Here is a 24,680-nt window from a genome sequence, read left to right as displayed (position 1 = left end):
ATTAAAATATGCACATATTATACACAAGTGAGGATTTAGCGAAAACAACACTGCCAACAGGAAGAGCAGCCTAAAAGCGGGATTGACAGAGATCACCAACAACAACAACACACCACAACGGCAGCAGCAGAAATAATCGTTAAACCTTAATGTCAGTAATTTTTCTATTGTTTCGAAACAAATCGGCCTTTTTTGTATTTTTTTTGAGATTATATCTTTTTTTTATAAGTAGGTTTACGCACATAGGTATTCCCTTTTTTTTGATGTAGAATTTCTGGTAGGAGAAAGGGTTGGCCAAAAACAAAGGCTTGTGGTTATTAGCCCAAAAATTTTGCTAAGTACTTTGTGCTACGGTGTAATATTACTAATATTTTACTAATATTTCACTTTGTTTTATTTTTATTTCTTTCATTTCCCTCTTTTTGAAGTTTCTTTGATTAATTTTTCATTTGCATATATTTCTCTATTTTTGACATTCATTTGGATTCTTTTAGTTTTGATTTTTGCATTCCTTTTGTGGATAGTTTCTATATTCAAAGTACACCGATCTTTATCGTTGTGCTCTGCCTATAGTTCCACTTCCGTACATGCTTTCTGTTCCTTTTCGGTTAGACCGCGACTAACTCGAAATTATGGAACTTTGAATATTCCTTTTTTTTATTGCATCGGCACATATTACACTTACATATATTTGCCAGAACGCTCCCGGCAAACTTACCCTTATCCTTCCCGCATTTAACACTACGGGCTTGCATACAAGCACCCACATTAAATCCTTTTTTTTTATCTTGATAATTTTTTTTTTGCTTTTTACACACGTTTGGTTTTTTTTTTGACATTGTCATCACGCTACAAATTTATTACTACCTCATATACACTCATTATCCAAGATCGTAAGCGATCGATCTGGATCCGTGTTCGAACGTGGTCATATGTACATATGTATGTTTGAGTTTTTTTGTTTCAGCTACTCAACTGCAGCGGCGCCGTTGGATGAGAAGAGTAACTTGGTGAGTGTTTTGAGTGAAACATTAAAATTTATCAAAATACACCTGTTTAGTTGTATGTACATGTGTTAGCACAGATTCCTGCTCTTGCAAAAATAGAACAGGAATTAGCAAATCAGAAAAATAAAAACAGATTGCAACGAACATATGTGCATGCATGAAAAACGTCACAAACGTACATTTGCAATTACATACATACCATTTGTTTTCATATACACATAAATCCCTTTCCTTTGATGACCTACTTTTGCTGTATACATAATTGATCTTATGTTTACTTGAGCGGTTGCGGTAGATCAGGGATTAGGGTACTTGAATGTTTTTTTTTATTCGCCCTCTTATTTTATTTTATTTGAATTTGTATCTTTAGGATTTAGAATTAGCTCCTAGTAATAATATGGCATTAGGGTGGCCCTAAAAGTTTAATTTTTTTTTATTTGAGTTCAGGCACTTTGTCTATTAGCCATAAGTATCTTGTATTGTATGGAATTTGAAATTTATCTACTTCTTCCTGCATTCCCATGAATTTGTAATGTTAGCTAGTAATAAGGTTCAGTATTATATTTGAGCATTTTTTTTTACTTTGAGTAAATAGAAGCTTTAGAAATAGATACTAGTTAAGCCTTTTGGAATTCTTGGCAAATTATTTTGCAGTAAATTTTGATTTTAAAGTTTTGTTGAAATTATTGAACTGGTAGTAGGGTATTAGTTGGTAATTTGGAAACCAAAAATTTTGTAAATAAATCATAAGAATTATGTTTGGATGAAATTTTAATATTTTCAATAATGCAGGGCTAAGTCGAATTTTGGTGTTGGTGCTGCTCTTGTGCGTGGCAAGGTAAGGCGAAGGTGAGTGGTAGAGAAAAATGACCAATTGACAGACGGACAGACTAGTGTCAGGTTTGGGGGCACTGTAAGTAGATAGGAGTCAGCACAGTGCCCACGGTGCAGTGCAAGTTGCACTGCAGAGGGAGGGTAAACTCCACCTGACAGGACAGGCCTTCATCTTTTTCTACCCCTTACGTTTTCCCCTCTACAACTTTGCCCCCCACGCCTATTTCTATCTGTTTCAGCTTTCCTTTCTAAACACATGCAGGTATGAACCCTTTTTTTGTTCATGTGGCTGTGGGTGAGGACGGTGGTGAAATACCCCGCCCAAGACGACGAGCTAGCCTGGGCCCGCAAGCATACCTGCTTGCCGCCGCTCCTCGCCATCCAAGCAGTCAGCCACGTAACAATCTTGAAAGTATCTCTTTATGGGCAAATAATTACAAACTTAATTTAAACGCAACAAAGACTAAGGCCATCTCCTTTACCTATTCATGGCAGCTAGTACGATCATTGCCATCTTTATCATTGCAAGGCACTACCATTAGTTATGAGCCTGTGGTTACTAGCCTTGGGCTTAAACTAAACTCTTAGTGTAAGGACCATATTAGCTATATTTTACGCAAAATCTATTTCGTATTGAGGAAGTTGTGGTACATAGCCGATTTCATTCCAATTAATGTGAAATTGAAACTGGTGCGAACTCTCATATTCCATTGATATCGTTTGGAGCAACTGTTTTCGGTAATCTGGATTGCAAATCACAGAATAGGCTACAACTTGCTTTGAACAATTGCGCAAGATATATATTTTCCAAACCTAAATTTGATCACATATCGGAATTTTCCGCCAAAATACTTAACTGCAGTCTTGTGAGCTTTCTAAATTACCGAAACGTGGTGTTTTTAAACAAATTAATTCAGAACAGGTATCCAGAATACCTCTATGCAAAGCTATGCTTTTCAAAATCAGACAGGACCTGTAATCATATTATGCCTCGCTATAAATATCTTACATCTTCCAGAACATTCGTTGTCAGCGCCATCAAACTACGGAACTCTTTACCTAATCAAACTAAAAATGAGCGCAATACTAAGCGCTTTAAATTGGCTTTATTTGAATTTTTCCAAAAATATACAAACATACATTTTAATTGGTTCTTACAACTTCAGTAATACCGTCATTACCTTCTTTTTCCATTCTCTTATTACATCTATTTACATCTATATTGGTTGTTTCCACTTACACTGACAATTTATTTTGTGGTCAAAAGACCAATCAAACCAAACATACATATATATTTATTTATTTGCTTATCATTAATATGTATTTAATTCTTAAATTTAAGGCGATAATTAATATTCATCTTAGATGTTAGATTTCCATAAGTTGATGTACTTTAAGAGACAATAGTCTCACATGTGCAAAATTTATGAAATAAACTTGAAACTGTATTCTACTGAGGTTGAGACTTTGATCAACAAAATTCTTTGAGTCGTTAGCACCCATTTCTCTAATACATTTAGAAATGCATTCGGCGTCTGCGGGAGATATCACTGCAAAAGTCCCCACAATCTTCTTTTTTATCTACCGTTTCAGTAACATTGGAGTACACGACCAGTAGCTTTCTTTTATAGAAAACATAGAATTAATAGGTACTTACATACCTTTATATGCAAACACAAATAAAATAATTTAAACGGTTTTACGCGTCCAATGATTTTATTTAATTGTCTGATCAACGACCTAGATTGATGAGGAGTTGGATGACTAGTACTTAGGAACTACCTCATTATTTTCTAGCTATAAGTATTATTATTACTTCAAGTAAGTATTGTTTTCAATAAAACCATTTAACTTAAAAATTTGTAATCTTATTAGAGGGATGGTAAATAGCCAGTTTCTGCTTGGCGAAATTTTATTTAATGTTCCTATTAGACCATCTAGACATTTTCAACCGCTTCATATAAGGATATGCCGATCAAATTTTGAAATGAACGAACCTCTTCGTTGTCTGTGTACTGATATCAAAAAGCACTGCAAATACATTGATACGTGTGACTCACTCCTCGTAATGAAAAAAGATCTATTGACTACCTTAAATACGCAATGGTTTGCGTGAGTGGCTTGGAATCACGTCCTATCCAATATCCCACACATCGCAGCCCTACTTATTGTGTGTGTGCTCGAACTCCCGTCCACTCCGACAGCACTAATAATCAATTCCCGTTGCTCGGGTGGGTGGCTTGGAATCACGTCCTTTCCAACCTCCCATACAACGCAGCCCTAACTACATATTGGGTGTATATATACATAAGCTGCTCGAAATCATTTCCATTCTGACAGCACTAATAATCAATTCCCGTGGCTCGGCATCACAGTCCATCCCGACAACTGATTTAATAATATGTATACATACATACTTTATAATACAAATTTTGCTCACCTTGTATCACTTTGCACCTGTGCAGAAAATCCGTAACTATATTTACGGCTGAATTCTGTAATTCAGTCTCATCTCAAGTCTCTAAATTTGAGATTTTCCTTTAGAGAAAATTTTTGTGACTTGAGATGATTTCGGTACTGATTTAATAATATATATTCATACATACTTTATAATATAAATTTTTCTCACCTTGTATCACTTTGAACCTGTACAGTAAATCCGTAACTATATTTACGGCTGAATTCTGTAATTCAGTCTCTTCTCAAGTCTCTAAGTTTGAGATTTTCCTTTAGAGACAATTTTTGTGACTTGAGATGATTTCGGTATTCTGTTAACGAAAGTCACAAAAACAATTCACCATATCAACGAAATTCACCAAAAAGACAATTTAGTCACACATTGAACAAATAATATAGCATTGCATTTTTATACCTTTATATTAAGTCCCTTTTATGTTTGTCCCCTCATTTCCATATGAATTTTTGACCCACGGAAAAATCTTTTTCCGTAACTTCCCGTTGAGCTAGACACTTGATACTTAGAACATAGTTCAGAACTGGGAGATATTACAATGCAAGTGAAAAAAAAATCCGCTAAATGCCGCACGGATCGAGATACAAATTAATTTCAAAATGGAAATTTTGCGATCGACTTTTAACTAACTTCTCGGTGATCCAGAGACTTGAAACTTAGCACAAAGTCTGCGAATCGATGGCACTACAACTCATGGAAAACAAAATGCCGCCAGGTGGCAGACGAATCGGGATAAACGAAAATCCCTGAAAAAACGCAGGGAACCTTGCAATCGGTTTTTGAGTAACTTCCCGGTGAGCTGGAAATATTAAACTTGAGCCGTAAGACAGAACCCGGTGACAATGGATCGAGATATTAGGAAAATTATTTAATTAATTACTGATTATTAACTTTTCGAGCTCAAGGCCACGCATAAATAAAAACCAAATATTTTATATCTTTCAATAAATATACTTGTTTAATGTTAATCGATATTTCGACCTCAATCTGAGATCATCCTCAGGACTGAAAAGATTACAAAACAATAAAAACATCAAAAAGTGCATTTTACGTACATCCTTATAACACAACTTACACTCTTGGCTGTTCCTGATCGACTAATTTTAAAAGATTACATATTAAACGAATATAAACAATATAATGTAAACAAATAAATACCGTAAATATAAACAAATTTTGACAAAAACAACCATGTACAAATTTCTCCAACTGTACGCCGCGCTCAGCATACATATATATGTACATATATCAGCTACAGGTAAACTGTTGTTGTCTAACATTATAATACGAATATTGGTGGGACATTAAACTAACAAATTACTCTCAAAGCGCTTTTTTGTTTCTGCTTATTATTAATTACTGATTTTAATTTGGGAATTTTTATACTCAGTTGAGCAGAGCTCACAGAGTATATTAAGTTTGATTGGATAACGGTTGGTTGTACATATATAAAGGAATCGAGATAGATATAGACTTCCATATATCAAAATAATCAGGATCGAAAAAAAATTTGATTGAGCCATGTCCGTCCGTCCGTCCGTTAACACCATAACTTGAGTAAATTTTGAGATATCTTGATGAAATTTGGTGTGTAGGTTCCTGAGCACTCATCTCAGATCGCTATTTAAAATGAACGATATCGGACTATAACCACGCCCACTTTTTCGATATCGAAAATTACGAAAAACCGAAAAAGTGCGATAATTCATTACAAAAGACCGATAAAGCGACGAAACTTGGTAGATAAGTTGAAGTTATGACGCAAAATAGAAAATTAGTAAAGTTTTGGACAACGGGCGTGGCACCGCCCACTTTTAAAAGAAGGTAATTTAAAAGTTTTGCAAGCTGTAATTTGGCAGTCGTTGAAGATATCATGATGAAATTTGGCAGGAACGTTACTCTTATTACTATATGTACGTTTAATAAAAATTAGCAAAATCGGAGAAGGACCACGCCCACTTTTAAAAAAAAAATTTTTTTAAAGTAAAATTTTAACAAAAAATTTAATATCTTTACAGTATATAAGTAAATTATGTCAAGATTCAAATCCAGTAATGATATGGTGCAACAACATACAAAAATAAAAGAAAATTTAAAAATGGGCGTGGCTCCGCTCTTTTTCACTTAATTTGTCTAGGATACTTTTAACGCCATAAGTCGAACAAAAATTAACCAATCCTTTTGAAATTTGGTAGGGGCATAGATTTTATGGCGTTAACTGTTTTCTGTGAAAATGGTTGATGTCACGCCCAGTTTTTATACACAGTCGTCCGTCTGTCCTTCCGCATGGCCGTTAACACGATAACTTGAGCAAAAATCGATATATCTTTACTAAACTCAGTTCACGTACTTATCTGAACTCACTTTATCTTGGTATGAAAAATGAACGAAATCCGACTATGACCACGCCCACTTTTTCGATATCGAAAATTACGAAAAATGAAAAAAATGCCATAATTCTATACCAAATACGAAAAAAGGGATGAAATATGGTAAGGTAATTGGATTGTTTTATTGACGCGAAATATAACTTTAGAAAAAACTTTATAAAATGGTTGTGACACCTACCATATTAAGTAGAAGAAAATGAAAAAGTTCTGCAGGGCGAAATAAAAAACCCTTAAAATCTTGGCAGGTATTACATATATAAATAAATTAGCGGTATCCAACAGATGATGTTCTGGGTCACCCTGGTCCACATTTTGGTCGATATCTGGAAAACGCCTTCACATATACAACTACCACCACTCCCTTTTAAAACTCTCATTAATACCTTTAATTTGATACCCATATCGTACAAACTCATTCTAGAGTCACCCCTGGTCCAACTTTATGGCGATATTTCGAAAAGGCGAACACCTATAGAACGAAGGCTCTCCCTTTTAAAAATACTCATTAACACCTTTCATTTGATACCCATATCGTACAAACAAAGTCTAGAGTCACCCCTGGTCCAGAAAGGCCCACTCCCTCTTAAAATACTCATTAACTCCTTTCGTTTGATACCCATATTGCACAAACGAATTCTAGAGTCACCCCTGGTCCTCCTTTATGGCGATATATCGAAAAGGGGTCCACCTATAGAACTAAGCCCCACGCCCTTTTAAAATAATCATTAACACCTTTCATTTGATACCCATATCATACAAACAAATTCTAAAGTCACCCCTGGTCCACCTTTATGGCGATATCTCGAAAAGGCGAACACCTATAAAACGAAGGCCCACTCCCTTTTAAAAATACTCATTAACACCTTTCATTTGATACCCATATGGTACAAACAAAGTCTAGAGTCACCCCTGGTCCACCTTTATTGCGATACCTCGAAAATGCATCCACCTATAGAACTAAGGCCCACTCCCTCTTAAAATACTCATTAACTCCTTTCGTTTGATACCCATATTGCACAAACGAATTCTAGAGTCACCCCTGGCCCACCTTTATGGTGATATCTCGAAACGGCGTCCACCTATAGAACTAAGGCCCACTCCCTTTTAAAATACTCATTAACACCTTTCGTTTGATGCCCATATTGTGCAAACAAATTCTAGCGTCACCCCTGGTCCACCTTTATGGCGATATCTCGAAACGGCGTCCACCTATGGAACTAAGGATTACTCCCTTTTAAAATGCTCATTAACACCTTTCATTTGATACCCATATCGTACAAACGCATTCTAGAGTCACCCCTGGTCCATCTTTACGGCGATATCTCGAAAAGGCGTCCATCTATAGAACTTAGGTCCACGCCCTTTTGAAATGCTCATTAATACCTTTCATTTGATACCCATATCGTACAAACGCATTCTAGAGTCAAGCCTGATCCACCTTTATAGCTATATCCCTAAATGGCGTCCACCTATAGAACTATGGCCCACTCCCTCATAAAATACTCTTTAATGCCTTTCATTTGATACACATGTCATACAAACACATTCCAGGGTTTCCCTCGGTTCATTTTCCTACATGGTTATTTTCCCTTATGTTGTCACCATAGCTCTCAACTGAGTATGTAATGTTCGGTTACACCCGAACTTAACCTTCCTTACTTGTTCAATCAATTTTTAACTAACTTCCCGGTTACCTAGAGACTTGTAACTTAGCACATAGTTCGAGACCCGGTGGAATACAATCTATAGAAAACAAAGTTCCGCTAGGTGGCGTGTTAATCCCAATTTTAATTTGGGAATATTTCAATCCATTTTTAGCTAACTTCCCGGTTACCTAGAGACTTGAAACTTGGCACTTAGTTAGAGGCCTGGTGACAATACAACTTATAGAAAACAAAGTTTCGCTATGTGGGGCGCCAGTCAAGATAACTGCAAATCCTTTAAAAAGGGGTGGAATCTTGCGATCGATTTTCGAGTAACTTCCCGATGAGCTATAGACATGAAACTTTGGCCGTAAGTCAGAACCCGGTGACAGTGCAATATTTTATTTAAAAAATTCCGCTAGGTGGCGCATGGATCGAGATATTGAGAAAACTAGTTTTAAATTGGGAATCTTGCAATCGATTTTTAACTAACTTCCTGGATATCTAGAGACTTGAAATCTGAAATATAGTTTAAAACTCGGTGACAGTGCAAAGTTTGATAAAAAAATGTGAGCTACGAAACGCACAAGTCGAACTTTTTAGAGGATTAGGCCATACCTCCATGACTAGCCTCTTGAGGGTTGCAGGCGTTGTAAAAAAAAAGGAGTGTGATAACTACTAACTAGGACCTACCTAATTATTTTCTAGCTTTTAGTATTATTATTACTTAATGTAGGTATTGTTTTCAATAAATCAGTTTAACTTAAGATTGTTTTTTAATTATTTTATTTTCAAGTTTTTAGCCTTTATTTAATTGCCTATTCTTTGGTTTTAATGAATCCGCGGTACGTTAAATGAAGAGTTATATGGAAGGGAAATCTCAGTGTGTAAAAGTAGGCTCGGTGATTTCTCATCTGCGTCCTTTCTCCGCTGGTGTTCCACAAGGCTCTATATTGGGTCCACTTTTGTTTAGTATGTTTGTCAAAGATGTGTTCTCCACTTGTTGCCTTGTTCAAATGTTCTAAGTTCTAAGGATCTGTGCATGATTTACCCGACAAATGTTAATACTTAGTTCTAAGATCTTAATGAAACTTATACAATACTGTCTATACCCAACTGTTGTGTTATAAAAGATAATTTTTTTGAATTTAATGCGCTAATGCATTGTTCTTTAAATAAATTGAATTGAATAAAATATTATTTCTCATATTATTTAGTTCATTTAGGGACTCATTGTTACAAGGACTCTTTCCTGACAATTTGTTACAATCTAGGGCACATAATCTTTCAAAAGACTCTAGTCTACTCGGCGCCACGTATGCTTGTCCCTCCTCGAATTCCAAAATATTTTGATGGCATTTCTATCGGACTGTATGGAATATCTGTTCCAAATGTGAGTCAAATCGGACCACAAATACGAGTATTTTTAATACCTCGATCCTTGCCACACCTAGCGGGATTTTTTTTCAAGAAGTGATTTCTATTTCCATATTCATCTATGTAACATGTGTTCCATATGTGAGCCTAATCGGACCACAAATATGATTTTTTGAATATATCGATCCTTGAGCCACCTGGCGACAATTTTTTTTCATATGTCGCTATCTATTCATGTATGTATTATGTGTTCCAAATATGAGCCAATTCGGACCACAAATACAATTTTTTGAAATATTTCGATGCATGCGCCACCTATCGGAGTTTTTATACTCAGCTGAGCAGAGCTCACAGAGAATATTAACTTTGTTCGCATAACGGTAATCCGTAACGGCATAAACTAATCGAGATAGATATAGACTTCTATATATCAAAATGATCTGGGCGAAAAAAAAATTCTTTTAACCATGTCCGTCCGTCCGTCCGTTAGCTGGTGCATAGACTCTATGACGATAACTGTTCTCTGTGAAAATAGGCAAAATCGGTTGAAGCCGCGCCCAGTTTTTATACACAGTCGACCGTCTGTCCTTCCGCTGGCCGTTAACACGATAACTTGAGCAAAAATCGATATATCTTTACTAAACTTAGTTCACGTACTTATCTGAACTCACTTTATCTTGGTATAAAAAATGGCCGAAATCCGACAATGACCACGCCCACTTTTCGATATCGAAAATTACGAAAAATGGAAAAAAATGCCATAATTCTGTACCAAATATGAACAAGTAAGGAAGGTTAAGTTCGGGTGTAACCGAACATTACATACTCAGTTGAGAGCTATGGTGACATAAGGGAAAATAACCATGTAGGAAAATGAACCGAGGGAAACCCTGGAATGTGTTTGTATGACATGTGTATCAAATGAAAGGCAATAAAGAGTATTTTATGAGGGAGTGGGCCATAGTTCTATAGGTGAACGACATTTAGGGATATAGCCATAAAGGTGGATCAGGGTTGACTCTAGAATGCGTTTGTACGATATGGGTATCAAATGAAAGGTATTAATGAGTATTTTAAAAGGGCGTGGACCTAAGTTCTATAGATGGACGCCTTTTCGAGATATCGCCGTAAAGATGGACCAGGGGTGACTCTAGAATGCGTTTGTACGATATGGGTATCAAATGAAAGGTGTTAATGAGCATTTTAAAAGGGAGTAATCCTTAGTTCCATAGGTGGACGCCGTTTCGAGATATCGCCATAAAGGTGGACCAGGGGTGACCCTAGAATTTGTTTGCACAATATGGGCATCAAACGAAAGGTGTTAATGAGTATTTTAAAAGGGAGTGGGCCTTAGTTCTATAGGTGGACGCCGTTTCGAGATATCGCCATAAAGGTGGGCCAGGGGTGACTCTAGAATTCGTTTGTGCAATATGGGTATCAAACGAAAGGAGTTAATGATTATTTTAAGAGGGAGTGGGCCTTAGTTCTATAGGTGGATGCATTTTCGAGGTATCGCAATAAAGGTGGACCAGGGGTGACTCTAGACTTTGTTTGTACGATATGAGTATCAAATGAAAGGTGTTAATGAGTATTTTTAAAAGGGAGTGGGCCTTCGTTTTATAGGTGTTCGCCTTTTCGAGATATCGCCATAAAGGTGGACCAGGGGTGACTTTAGAATTTGTTTGTATGATATGGGTATCAAATGAAAGGTGTTAATGATTATTTTAAAAGGGCGTGGGGCTTAGTTCTATAGGTGGACCCCTTTTCGAGATATCGCCATAAAGGTGGACCAGGGGTGACTCTAGAATTCGTTTGTGCAATATGGGTATCAAACGAAAGGAGTTAATGAGTATTTTAAGAGGGAGTGGGCCTTTCTGGACCAGGGGTGGCTCTAGACTTTGTTTGTACGATATGGGTATCAAATGAAAGGTGTAAATGAGTCTTTTTAAAAAGGAATGGGCCTTCGTTCTATAGGTGTTCGCCTTTTCGAAATATCGCCATAAAGTTGGACCAGGGGTGACTCTAGAATGAGTTTGTACGATATGGGTATCAAATTAAAGGTACTAATTAGAGTTTTAAAAGGGAGTGGTGGTAGTTGTATATGTGAAGGCGTTTTCCAGATATCGACCAATTTGTGGACCAGGGTGACCCAGAACATCATCTGTTGGATACCGCTAATTTATTTATATATGTAATACCTGCCAAGATTTTAAGTGTTTTTTATTTCGCCCTGCAGAACTTTTCATTTTCTTCTACTTAATATGGTAGGTGTCACAACCATTTTATAAAGTTTTTTCTAAAGTTATATTTCGCGTCAATAAAACAATCCAATTACCTTACCATATTTCGTCCCTTTTTTCGTATTTGGTATAGAATTATGGCATTTTTTTCATTTTTCGTAACTTTCGATATGGAAAAAGTGGGCGTGGTCATAGTCGGATTTCGTTCATTTTTCATACCAAGATAAAGTGAGTTCAGATAAGTACGTGAACTGAGTTTAGTAAAGATATATCGATTTTTGCTTAAGTTATCGTGTTAACGGCCATGCGGAAGGACAGACGGACGACTGTGTATAAAAACTGGGCGTGACATCAACCGATTTCGCCCATTTTCACAGAAAACAGTTAACGCCATAAAATCTATGCCCCTACCAAATTTCAAAAGGATTGGTTGATTTTTGTTCGACTTATGGCGTTAAAAGTATCCTAGACAAATTAAATGAAAAAGGGCGGAGCCACGCCCATTTTTAAATTTTCTTTAATTTTTGTATTTTGTTGCACCATATCATTACTGGAGTTGAATCTTGACATAATTTACTTATATACTGTAAAGATATTAAATTTTTTGTTAAAATTTTACTTTAAAAAAAATTTTTTTTTAAAAGTGGGCGTGGTCCTTCTCCGATTTTGCAAATTTTTATTAAGCGTACATATAGTAATAAGAGTAACGTTCCTGCCAAATTTCATCATGATATCTTCAACGACTGCCAAATTACAGCTTGCAAAAATTTTAAATTACCTTCTTTTAAAAGTGGGCGGTGCTACGCCCATTGTCCAAAATTTTACTAATTTTCTATTTTGCGTCATAAGTTCAACTTATCTACCAAGTTTCGTCGCTTTATCGGTCTTTTGTAATGAATTATCGCACTTTTTCGGTTTTTCGAAATTTTCGATATCGAAAAAGTGGGCGTGATTATAGTCCGATATCGTTCATTTTAAATAGCGATCTGAGATGAGTGCTCAGGAACCTACATACCAAATTTCATCAAGATACCTCAAAATTTACTCAAGTTATCGTGTTAAGGGAAGGACGGACGGACATGGCTCAATCAAATTTTTTTTCGATTCTGATTATTTTGATATATGGAAGTCTATATATATCTCAATTCCTTTATATATGTACAACCAACCGTTATCCAATCAAACTTAATATACTCTGTGAGCTCTACTCAACTGAGTATAAAAAAGAGATGAAACATGGTAATTGGATTAGTTTATTGCCGCAAAATATAACTTTAGAAAAAACTTTGTAAAATTGGTGTGACACCTACCATATTAAGTAGAAGAAAATAAAAAAGTTCTGGAGGTCGAAATCAAAAGCCCTTGCAGTCTTGACATGAATACTGTCCGTGGTATGACATATATAAATAAATGAGCGGTACCCGACAGATAATGTTCCGGGTTACCCTGGTCCACATTTTGGGCAATATCTCGAAAACGCCTTCACATACACAACTAAGGGCCACTCCCTTTTATAACCCTCATTAATACCTTTAATTTCATACCCATATTGCAAAAACAAATTCTATAGTCACCCCTGGTCCACCCTTATTGCGATATCTCGAAAAGGCGTCCACCTATAGAACTAAGGCCCACTACATTTTAAATAATCATTAGCACCGTTCATTTGATACCCATATCATACACGCGCATTATAGAGTCACCCCTGCTCCACCTTTATGGCGATATCTCGAAAAGGCGTGCACCTATAGAACTAAGGCCCACTCACTTTTAAAATACTCATGTGATACCCATATAATACAAACAATTTCTAGAGTCACCCCTGATCCACCTTTATGGCGATATCTCGAAAAGGTGTCCACCTATAGAACTAAGGAACACTCCCTTTTAAAATACTCATAAACACCTTTCATTTGATACCCATATCGTACAAACACATTCTAGAGTCACCCCTGGTCAACCTTTATGGCAATATCTCGAATAGGCGTCCACCTATAGAACTAAGGCCCACTTCCTTTTAAATAATCATTAACACCTTTCATTTGATACCCATATCGTACAAACACATTCTAGAGTCACCCCTGGTTCACCTCTATGGCGATATCCCGAAATGGCGTCCACCTATAGAACTATGGCCCACCCCCTTTTAAAATACTCTTTAATACCTTCCATTTGATACACATGTCACACAAACACATTCCAGGTTTACCCTAGGTTCATTTTCATACATTGTGATTTTCCCTTATTTTGTCTCCAAAGCTCTCAGCTGAGTATGTAATGTTCGGTAACACCAGAACTTAGCCTTCCTTACTTGTTTTCCTAATATTGCATTGTCATCGGGTTCTGAACCATATTCCAAGTTTAAAGCTTGTAGCTTATTGGGAAGTTACTTCAATTTTAATTACAAAATTCGTTCACAACAGCGGTGTCAAGTCAAGCTAAACAAAACCGTTTAAAAAGCTTTTACTCCGTGTTATATATATATACATATTTTTTAATAAAATTATATTCGTTACTTTCGTGTCTTTCTATTAAAATACTAGCTGACCCGGCAAGCGTTGTTTTGGCAAAAACATTATTTCTATCTAATGGTTTTTTAGTTCAATAGAATTAACAAACTTACCATTAGAGTGTAGGGTTGTACTTATAATCGAAAGCGTTGTAGACAGTGAAAGTATAAGTTAATAAACATCCTAAAACCCAGAAATTCATTCTCTCACGCTGATTCAAAGTATACAAATACAAAGAATGCAATTCTTACACGCGCATTCGCCAAAACTGCTGACTGCATGTCTAGACACTGATATCTTAACGCGCATTCGCCAAAATTGCTGACTGCATATCTGAACACTAGATATCTCAAATCAAGGCCATATTTCCGATCTGCGACGCAACAACAAAATATTCACCCATCAGTGACGCGACTGCGAAGATCAGGGAATATAATTAAGTACTGTTTACGCGGCATAGGCTGTCACACGTCCCAATTCCCCATGTATATCCATGAATTTGATTATAACCCACATATTGTAGTACATTGGATTATATTGTATTATATCTTATTACATATTATTATACTCATGAATTACACTTATTTTTTTATTCCCCATTTGAAATGCTCATGGGCGCGTGGCAAGCTTTGTTGCGTAAAACCATCAAAACGAATTCGCCGCAATGTGCAGTGGGGCGATCCGTTATCACCGCCAGCTGTCAGAGCGGCCATCATTTTTATTATTATTGTAATTTTTGCAAAACAATCAGCATCAACGAGAACTTTCGCTAATTAATTTTCTTTTTTTTTTGAGCAAAAAATAGTGCAAGTCATCGTTTATTTCTTTTTATATAATAATTCTAACAACTTTGCCGGTGCTCGAAACATGGTCATAGCCAGCACGAGGTTCATGCATAAAAAGATACATCAAGCTACATGGCTGTCTCCTGATCGAAATACTCGCAATCAGATCGATCACGTTGTGATAGACGGACGGCATGCCTCCAGTGCGCACGATCCGAGGACCTAACATCGACTTGGACCATTATCTCATTGCAGCCAAAATACGCACCCGCCTCAACGCGGCTAAAACCAAGGAACAAAAAACACAAGTAAAGCTAGACGTCGAAAAGCTTCAATCACAACAGACTGCCAATGATGTCCCAACTCGACTCTCACACCTGCTCTCTGAGAGCACAACTCATCCCGAAGGAATACAGGAGCATATCTCCAAAGTACTTCGTACTGCCGCCGAGGAAAAAATTGGTTACCGGTGGCCACGAGAAAACAACTGGTACGATGAAGAATGTCGCGTTCCAACCGAAATAAAATACGCTGCCTACAGGGCTACGTTAAAAGCGAACGCGACAAGGGGAGTGTGTGAACGCTATCGTGAGTTGAAAAGGGAAGCGAGACGCCTTTTTAGGAAGAAAAAAGCAGAAGCAGAAGCAGAAAGGCGTGAGTGCGAGGAGCTTGAGCTGCTAGCCACCAGAAATAACGCCGGAAAATTTTACCAAAAAATACGGCGACAGACGGAATATTTTAAGACCGGGGAAAACTCCTGTAGGAACGAAAACGGCGACCTTGTGACCGATGTCAAGAGAGTGCTTAGATTATGGAGGGAACACTTCTCTGCTCTCCTAAATGGAGGCAGCAATTCACCGCGCAGAGATGAAGAACCCGATCCCGCAATCGATGATGATGGAATATATGTTCCCCCGCCCGATTATGACGAAGTTAGAATAGCAATAACCAGATTGAAAAACAACAAGGCCGTGGGCGCTGGTGGATTCCCTGCGGAGCTGTTTAAGTACGACGGCGAGGAGTTGGTGAGGTGCATGCAGCAGCTTCTTAGCAAAATATAAGCGGACGAGCGCATGCCCGACTGTTGGAGTCTAAGTGTTCTTTGCTCAGTCCAAAAGAAGGGGGATACTGCAAAATGCACCAACTGTCGTGGAATCAACCTTCTTAATATCGCATATAAGGTCCTTACTGGCATATGCTTAAACACCCGCGCTGTTAGTTCTGCTTACTTCAAACTGGAAAAAGAAGCGGTAAAGATGGGTTTGATGGTGAATGAGGACAAAACGAAGTACCTGCTGTCATCGAGCAAAGAGTCGGCGCACCACACTACTGTTGGCAGCCATAATTTCGAAATAGTAAAAGACTTCATTTATTTGAGAACCAGCATCAATACTAGCAACAACATCAGCACTGAAATCCAGCGAAGAATCAATCTTGCCAATAAATGCTACTTTGGACTAGGTAGGCAATTGAAAAGTAAAGTCCTCTCTCGGCGAACGAAAATCATACTCACAAGTCACTTATCGTACCCGTCCTGCTATATGGGGCAGAAGCATGGACCATGACAACAGCAGATGAAGCGGCTTTGGGAGTGTTCGAAAGAAAAGTTCTTCGAAAGATTTATGGACCTCTACGCATTGGCGATGGCGAGTACCGAAGAAGATTTAATGATGAGCTGTACGAGCTACACGCAGACATCAACATAGTATAGCGAATTAAAACGCAGTGGCTGCTTTGGGTAGGCCATGTTATGCGAATGAAAGATGATGCTCCGGCCAAGAAAGTGTTTCTATTGGAACCCACCTGTGGAAGCAGAGGTAGAGGGCGGTCCCCACTCCGTTGAAAAGACCAGGTGGAAAATGATTTAAACTCCCTTGGGGTGACCAATTGGCGCCGGTTGGCGGAGCGACTGGCGCGCCTTGTTGGACGGCCATAACCGTTTAGACGGTTAACCGCCAATTAAGTAAGTAAGTAAGTAAATTCTAACAACCAAAATATTGTAATTCGCAAATCCGCAGTCTATCGTGAATATATATCGGAATTCCACAACGTTTATGCTGAGTTTCTGTATAGAAGTATTTTATATTATCTTGTGCAAAGAAAGAACAACTTGGTTCTTCCGTTTGATGAAATACTTCGGGATTAACATATACTCTTATCAATAAATGATCGAAATAACTTTAACAGTGAAGTTATAACTGAAATACACGTTTTTTCATCATCTTTACAAACTTGAACAAAAGTTTCATGCTAAGATACAGCCATTTACAAATTTGAATACAAGAATTCCCAGTAGTTGTGAAATAGCGAGTATTCGCCAATACTGGATTGCATTTTATACGCTCCCTCAGAGAAAGGGCAGCGACCGCAAGATCCTCATTAACAGCAACCCATCATCACCAACATCGCCGTCGAGGGGCCACCGGCCATTCCAACACACATCGTCACTAGCCACCTCCATAAAGCGGCACCTAGCTTAGACAAGTACTTTTTCAAATTGTAATTCAGTCCTCATTTATTAGTGAAATAAGGAATACGGCCATTAGCCGCTAAAAGATATTTTTTTTATAAACTATAAATTGCCGTAGTTTAACTGGCGCCCAGCAACGAGTGAAAACAACTTTTGCTGTAGCGGCCACAATCAAAGGACCAAGGACTCACCCCCTTACCCACATTTGAGGAAGGGGCAGCGAGCGTAATAGATATGGAATAGTAGATCCCAAGTACCCAGAAGGAAAAAAGGAAAACATCTATACTCCATGCTTGCTGTTTTGCTGTAAGGTTTAGTTTAAGAGTATTTAAGTGAAAATATGTGTTTAAATTAAGAGAAGAATTAAAAAAAAAAAATAAGTGAACAGTGAAAGAAAGAGAAATACATTTTTTAAGCAAACAATTACCTATATAAATTTAGGAGATTTCAATTGAAGGAGATGTTATAAATAGTTTTATTTCTTTTTTGCAATCATTTAACATTTTAATTTCGGATTTTTTTTTCTCTTCGAAATAATTACATTATATATTAAAGAGCTTGTACAGTTCATAAATTAAATAGGCAATTAACAATAAAGCAAATCCAACTGCGATTCACCTGAAAAGGGATCCTCCAGAGATTGTTAAACAAAAGGAAAAGAAAACACAGTAACCCAATAACTTGGAGCGTTGAATGTCTCCCACGAGTTTAGGAACCTAATAAAGGGTCTAATGACCAAAGTTCTCATAACGGACGAAAATAATATAGTTATTGTTATTATTAATTGGTCTGGAAGCACAGCGACCTTTGTGCAGATCTATTGTGCAAGACCTTTCAGCCTAATTTTGTATCTAGAGGCTCTTGATGTATCTAAGTACCTCTTCAGGCTTTTTACTCCATATCACATAGGGATTAAGAGTCCCACCACCTAGATGGGATAGTCACTGTCTAGCTAGAGCGAGGCATTCGCAGAGAATGTGAACCGGCGTTTCATCATCCAGCTCACAGAAACGACAAATTTGGGTATCAGATATCGTAGGCCGCAGTGTTCCGTGTAATACCCAGTAAGAGTTTTTAGGTCGTCCCTGCTTAGTTTAATGAGTTTGGCTGATACTTTCGTTGCCGGAAGTATAAACAGTTTGGCCTGCCTTTGCCCTGGGCAATCAATCCAGTGACGTCTGAATTGTTTAATTTCCCAGTTACTTATAGTTTCCCTGGTGTGTGCTTTTGTGAGTCCACAAAAGGGCTCTGGACCATAGAATGCTGATGTAGCACCCTGCTTTTCTAGGTAATCTGCATGTTCATTACCTTCATGTCCCTGATGTCCGGGAACCCATCACAACAAAACCTTGTTTTTGCTCCCAGGCTTTAAAGATTTCAGTGCATCCATCCACCAGCTTAGATGTAACTATGTAGGATTGCAAGGCACGCAGTTCCGCCCGGCTGTCGAGATAATGTAGGAGCTCTTCGATGTTGAGCCTCTCCGCAGACATTCTCTACCACAGACCTCTAGTGTATGAATTTCTGCCTGAAATATGGTGGTGTAACAACCCATTGGTATCGATTTTTTGAAGTTTGGCCCATAGATGCCAGCTACCGTTCTTCCGTCATCGAATTTCGATCCATCCGTGTACCAGACCTCTGAGTCAGGGTCGTTATAAGGATTCCCTATTTCCCAGTGGGTCCTGTCCACAATGGACACTTCAAAGTTCCGTGAGATTCTGAGCTTAGGGGACATTACGTCACGCAGTTGTAATGAGGGATTTCATATGGATTTTCTTATTACTTTCATATGCCCTATAATATTTCCTTCCCTCAACTCAGAAATATTTGGAAGTCGTAGCGCACCTAGTGTTGCCTCTTTCTCTATCAGAATAGGGTAGAGAACTATTCCCACTAAAGCACTAATTGCGTCAACAGGGGCGGTTCTCATCGCACCCGTTATGCCAACGCAAACTAATCGATGCAGTTTGCTTAGTTTAGCCGTTGCCTTTCTTTGCGTGGCCTTCTGCCACCAAACTAGAGAAGCATAGGTGACTATTGGCCTTACGACAGTATTAAATGTCCAATATACCATTTTTGGACAAATCCCCCATGTTTTGCCGTAGAGACGAGTACAGGCGAAGAAAGCTCTTGTTGCCTTGTTTAGGATAGCATCCAAATGAGCAGAGAATTGTATTTTTGCACCACCCAGGGATGGTGCTGGGATATATACTTTCCTTCTCCGGGTGAAAGGCACTATAACAGTTTTGTTAGGATTTATAGACAATCCTTTGGTATCGCACCACGTCTCTATGATGCAAAGGGCTTGTTGCATGCGATCTGATATTGTATCTTCGTGCATCCCTGTGATGCAAATAACTAGGTCATCTGCATATCCTTGTGTGTCAAATCGCTTGGTTTTCATTAACTGAAGAAGGTCATCAATGACCAGGGTCCATAGAAGAGGTGAGAGCACACCTCCTTGTGTGCAGCCTCTTGTGGTCGCAATTGATTCAGTTGTCCCTCCCAGTTCCAAATGGATTTTTCTACTCTTTAACATTGATAGCACCCATCGTATTATTATAGGGCTTATGTCCTTGTCAATCATAACTTGTTCAATAGCTTGATGTGTTGTGTTATCGAAAGCCCCTGATATATCAATAAAAGCGCAGAGGGCTATATTTTTTGACTCTAGAGCCTTTTCGATTTTTACCGTGAGACTATGAATAGCCGTCCCCGTGGATTTCCCTGACTGGTAGGCGAACTGATTCCTACACAGAGGGAGTATATTTAGATTGACCACCCTGATATGCTTATCTAAGATTTTCTCCATATCTTTTAGGAGAAACAAGCTCAGCCTTATTGGTCGATACGACGAGGGCAGTTGCTCGGGTTTCCCTGGCTTTGTTAAGAATACTACCTTAACCTCTGCCCACCTGCTCGGGATATGGCCGAGCAGTAGTGATGCCTTATACAAAGTGGAAAGGACTGGGGCTATATGCTTTATCCCTTGCTCTAACAGACAAGGGTAGACCACATTCGGTCCTGGTGACTTAAATGGGCTGAAATTAGCCAGAGCCCATTGCACTCGTTTCACAGTGGTGAGCTTTGTTGCTATACTTTTTTCATTACCACTGATCGTTGGCAAATCTGCCATTATAGGTGGTGATTAATACCCTGCTGTGCAGTCAGGAAAGTGTGTTTCGAGTAAAAGTTTGCTCGTCTCTTCCGGCCGCGTGGTGTAGCTCTCATCTGTTTTTTTTCAACGTGCCAATTACATTTTTGTGATCTCTAGAAAGAGCTTTTTGTAATCGAACCGCTGCTGGAAGATCATTAATTTTTTCACAGTGTTCTCTCCAGATAGCCCTTTTAGATTTCCTAAGTTCTTTATCGTAAGATGTTAGAGCGAGTTTGTATGAATCCCAGTCGCCCGTAGCTCTCGCTTTATTGAACAGCTTCCTAGCCTGGCATCTTAGCTGCACAAGCTTTTTGTTCCACCAAGGCACATCACGTTGTGTACGTATCTTTCCTTGGGGGCAACTCTCATTGAAAGCTGTTTTAATATCTGAGTGGACCTGTTCAGCTTCCTTCTCAAGCTCCTGCACGGTGGTTATAAGTCGCTGTAAGCTGTTACCAGCTTCCTCAATAATAAAACGGTAAAGCTCCCAGTTCGTTTTCCTGGGATTTCTAAAAGCTGGCATGTGTTCCGGAAAGTGACCAATATCGAATACAATGTGTTTGTGGTCCGACATTGATTCCCCTCCTGAAATATGCCAGTTAGTGACGGTGCTGGCCATATTATGGCTGCACAGAGTAAGATCTAAAACTTCCCCTATAATAGCATTTACAAAGGTGGGTTCATTGCCCCGATTGATAATGCTTATATTATTACTACTGATAAACCCAGGGAAACTCGCCCCTGTTGTTGATGTTCGTACTACCCCATGTTGTATGATGGGAATATGCGTCACAGCAGAGGATCCATGGCTTGGCACTCTGCTGACAGTATTTGATGAGGGCTATTGTTTCGGTTCTTGGTGCCGTTTCTTCCTCCCCCGGAAAGTAGGCAAAGGCCAAGATTGCCTCTTGTCCGCCTCTTGGGGTTGGAATTTTAGCCCAAACTGCGACGAGATCAGCCGTCATAAACTGTAAAAGTGGAAGAAACATTAGTTTGTTGCTTAAAAGCATCGCCGCCTTTGGGCGAAAACTGGTGGCATAAATTAACTTACCATCAGTACTGTTCAGGCCTTTTACGGCACCGTGTTGAATCCAGGGCTCCTGGATGAAGGCTATTCCCAGACCTTCTTCTGCAAATTTTTTAACTAGGACGTCCGGGGCTGCCTTGGCATGGTGAAAATTCACCTGAAGGCATTACAGACGTCTTTGCTTTTGGGCTTTGATAGGGAGGAGAGACACTATTTATGGTCTTTGCGACCACGTGTAGCCACCTTCCTTGCCCTATTGTTAAGCGACATTACGGCTTCTTCAGCCGTTCGTCCTCGTCCTTTTTTGTTCCCTTTCCTGACATTGGGGCTCCCACGAGGTGGTTGCCTTGTTGCCGGGTTTTGGAGGACAGACTGGCGGACTGTCGCTGCCTCGTTTGGCCTCTGGGGGCCAACACTAGACCCAGAAGGCCTGGGCTCTTCTTGAGAAGGTTTTTGGGGGGTGTCCGATTGACTCGACAAATCCTGCTATTCAGTAGGTAAATGCCCAATAGATACCTTCCGGTTCTTCGAACAGCACGGTTTGTCATCGTCAACCATATCATCCCCCTCACCCTTATTGTCACTGCCGCTGGTATTTATATTTACCAGGGGTAGGGATGGCTTGGTTTTGGGCCTTAACTTGACCCTATCAAACCCACAGAACATCAAGTAGGTGCGTTGATTTAATAGCTCCGCAGACAACGAATCGACGGTTATAGTAACTTCCGCCACCGTAGACTTTCGAATCCGGTTGAGGATTCTCCAGTTCCTGGTATTCAAGCCGACATTTTGGGCCTCAGCTAACCTCAATTTGTCGTCGTTTGAGGGGCGCTCCTCTTCCTTAATAAACCCCACGAGAATGATGCGACGTGGTATATCCCCATCAGATACCACCTTCAGCTTGGCACCTTGCCATGGAGTGAGCTTTGGGGCGATAGCCCTTAGCCACTCCGCGGTGGTTGCATCCCTGCAGGTGATAGAAAGCCAGCCTGGGCGAGGTGTGCAACCGCTAAATGTGGACTTTATAGCACCATCTTTTTGGCTCATCACCTTTCCCAGGATGGCCTTCAGTTTCCCTGAAGACCAGACCGTGGCTGGATAGTCGGGAGGTATAATGCCCAGCCTTACCCCACTCAGGACATCCCTGAAAGTTGCCGACTGCTTGGCTGTTGCATCACGATGGGGGGCATGGTTGCCTCGACATTTGATGCACAGCTTTCCTCAGGTTTTGACAATATTTTTGTATTGCCAGCTGTGGCCAGCGACATCTTTTTGGGCTCTCTCTATGGTGAAGTTGAGCTATCTGAGCGGCCTCTCTTGGCTGACCCCTCACCACGGACCGATCCGAAGGGTTCTTTGCAAGTCCTCTGGCTTCATTGTAGCTAATCCCCCTGGGCAATAATCGCTTGAGACGTTTTCGAGCGGCACTACTCTGCCGATCTCGCTCTTCATTCCGGCCAGGCTGGTCGCTTTTCGCCGGAGAGGCAAGGAGCCTCTCTTCATCCTCCGGCGAGACTGAGGATTGTGACTCTACCCGATTTGCATCCTGAAGAGTCCCCACATCTGCCATCTCCACGTCATGCAGGGGACTATTCGGCCCCGGAAAGTCTGTGGCGACAGCTTATTCGGCTTGCACCGAAAGGTCGCAATCGACCTGATCTATTGGGGGCTGTTCAGCTCCATTTTTGTTGTTTTTTATATTATTTTTCTCCATAAAAATACCCACGAGTATGGGCGAAGGTAGGTCAGCTGGGACATAGCCCCCAGTATCCCAGCACGACTAATTACAACCAGAGAGCGTCAGGTATCTGGAGGCCACCGTTATAAGACACAATAACGAAGTGCCATTCATCCCATGAGCACGGTACGGATGACACTCGGAATTACGGGTTTTATCGAGTTGTCCTCTCTAGATCTGCCATATTTGTTAGCAAAGCTTTGGCACCTTATTCAGGGTGTGACTCTTCTCCACTTATGGCCGGTCTTGAACTAAAAATAGCAGTGCGGATAGGAGATGGGAGAAGAAGGTAAATCTGGTTGAAGGGGGGAGAAACGGGTCGCCGCTCGCATTCACCGCCGAAGCTTTACCAGGTGTCACCGCGAGGAGGCTCCACCCCAATATGGGGAGAGGGTGCAAGCACCTACGAGTCGACGTTTTGGGATGACGCCGGTGTGTGCAAGGCGAGACATCCCCATCAAAGACACGCAAAAAAAATAATATAGTTAGGAGCGTAATTCATCCCACACAAAAACCCTTAACTGACCAATTGATCGACGAAAAATTTCGAAGTAACCTCTCTGACATGGAAAAAGTGCCTGACTTTGTGAGATACCTGCGCGAATTCAGTGGCAATCCAGCAGAGTTCAGTAGCTGGAAAAAAGTGTTGACCGAATCCTGAAGATTTATGAACCAAGTATAGGTTCACCTAAGTTCTTTGACATCTTGAGCGTAATTCGCAACAAAATTGTAGGCAGTAAAGACGCTGCACTCGAGTCCTATAACATCCCCTTAAATTGGAAAGCAATTTCCCAGTGTCTCACAGCACACTATGCTGAAAAACGGAACTTAAGCACCCTAGAGTACCAGAGGACTTGTTTGGTCCAAAACAGGAAATCGGTACAGGAATTCTACGCGGAGGTGTATTCCCACCTTTCGCTAATACTCAACAAGGTATCCTGCATGGATATTAGCGGAGAGGACATGCGTGTCTTCACGCGCACATACCGTGACAGGGCACCAGATACCTTTGTTCGACGACTATCA

General features: G+C 39.6%; 1 pseudogene; it reads left to right on the top strand.

Moving 5' to 3' along the window:
• Window positions 1-15,483: 15,483 nt before the first annotated feature.
• LOC137234794 (uncharacterized) lies at window positions 15,484-24,429 on the top strand (annotated as a pseudogene).
• Window positions 24,430-24,680: the final 251 nt, after the last annotated feature.

Source organism: Eurosta solidaginis, chromosome X (genome assembly GCF_040869045.1).
Source record: "Eurosta solidaginis isolate ZX-2024a chromosome X, ASM4086904v1, whole genome shotgun sequence".
Lineage (NCBI taxonomy): Eukaryota > Metazoa > Arthropoda > Insecta > Diptera > Tephritidae > Eurosta > Eurosta solidaginis.
Note: the sequence above shows the minus strand (reverse complement) of the source record. Positions and strands in the feature narration are given on the sequence as shown.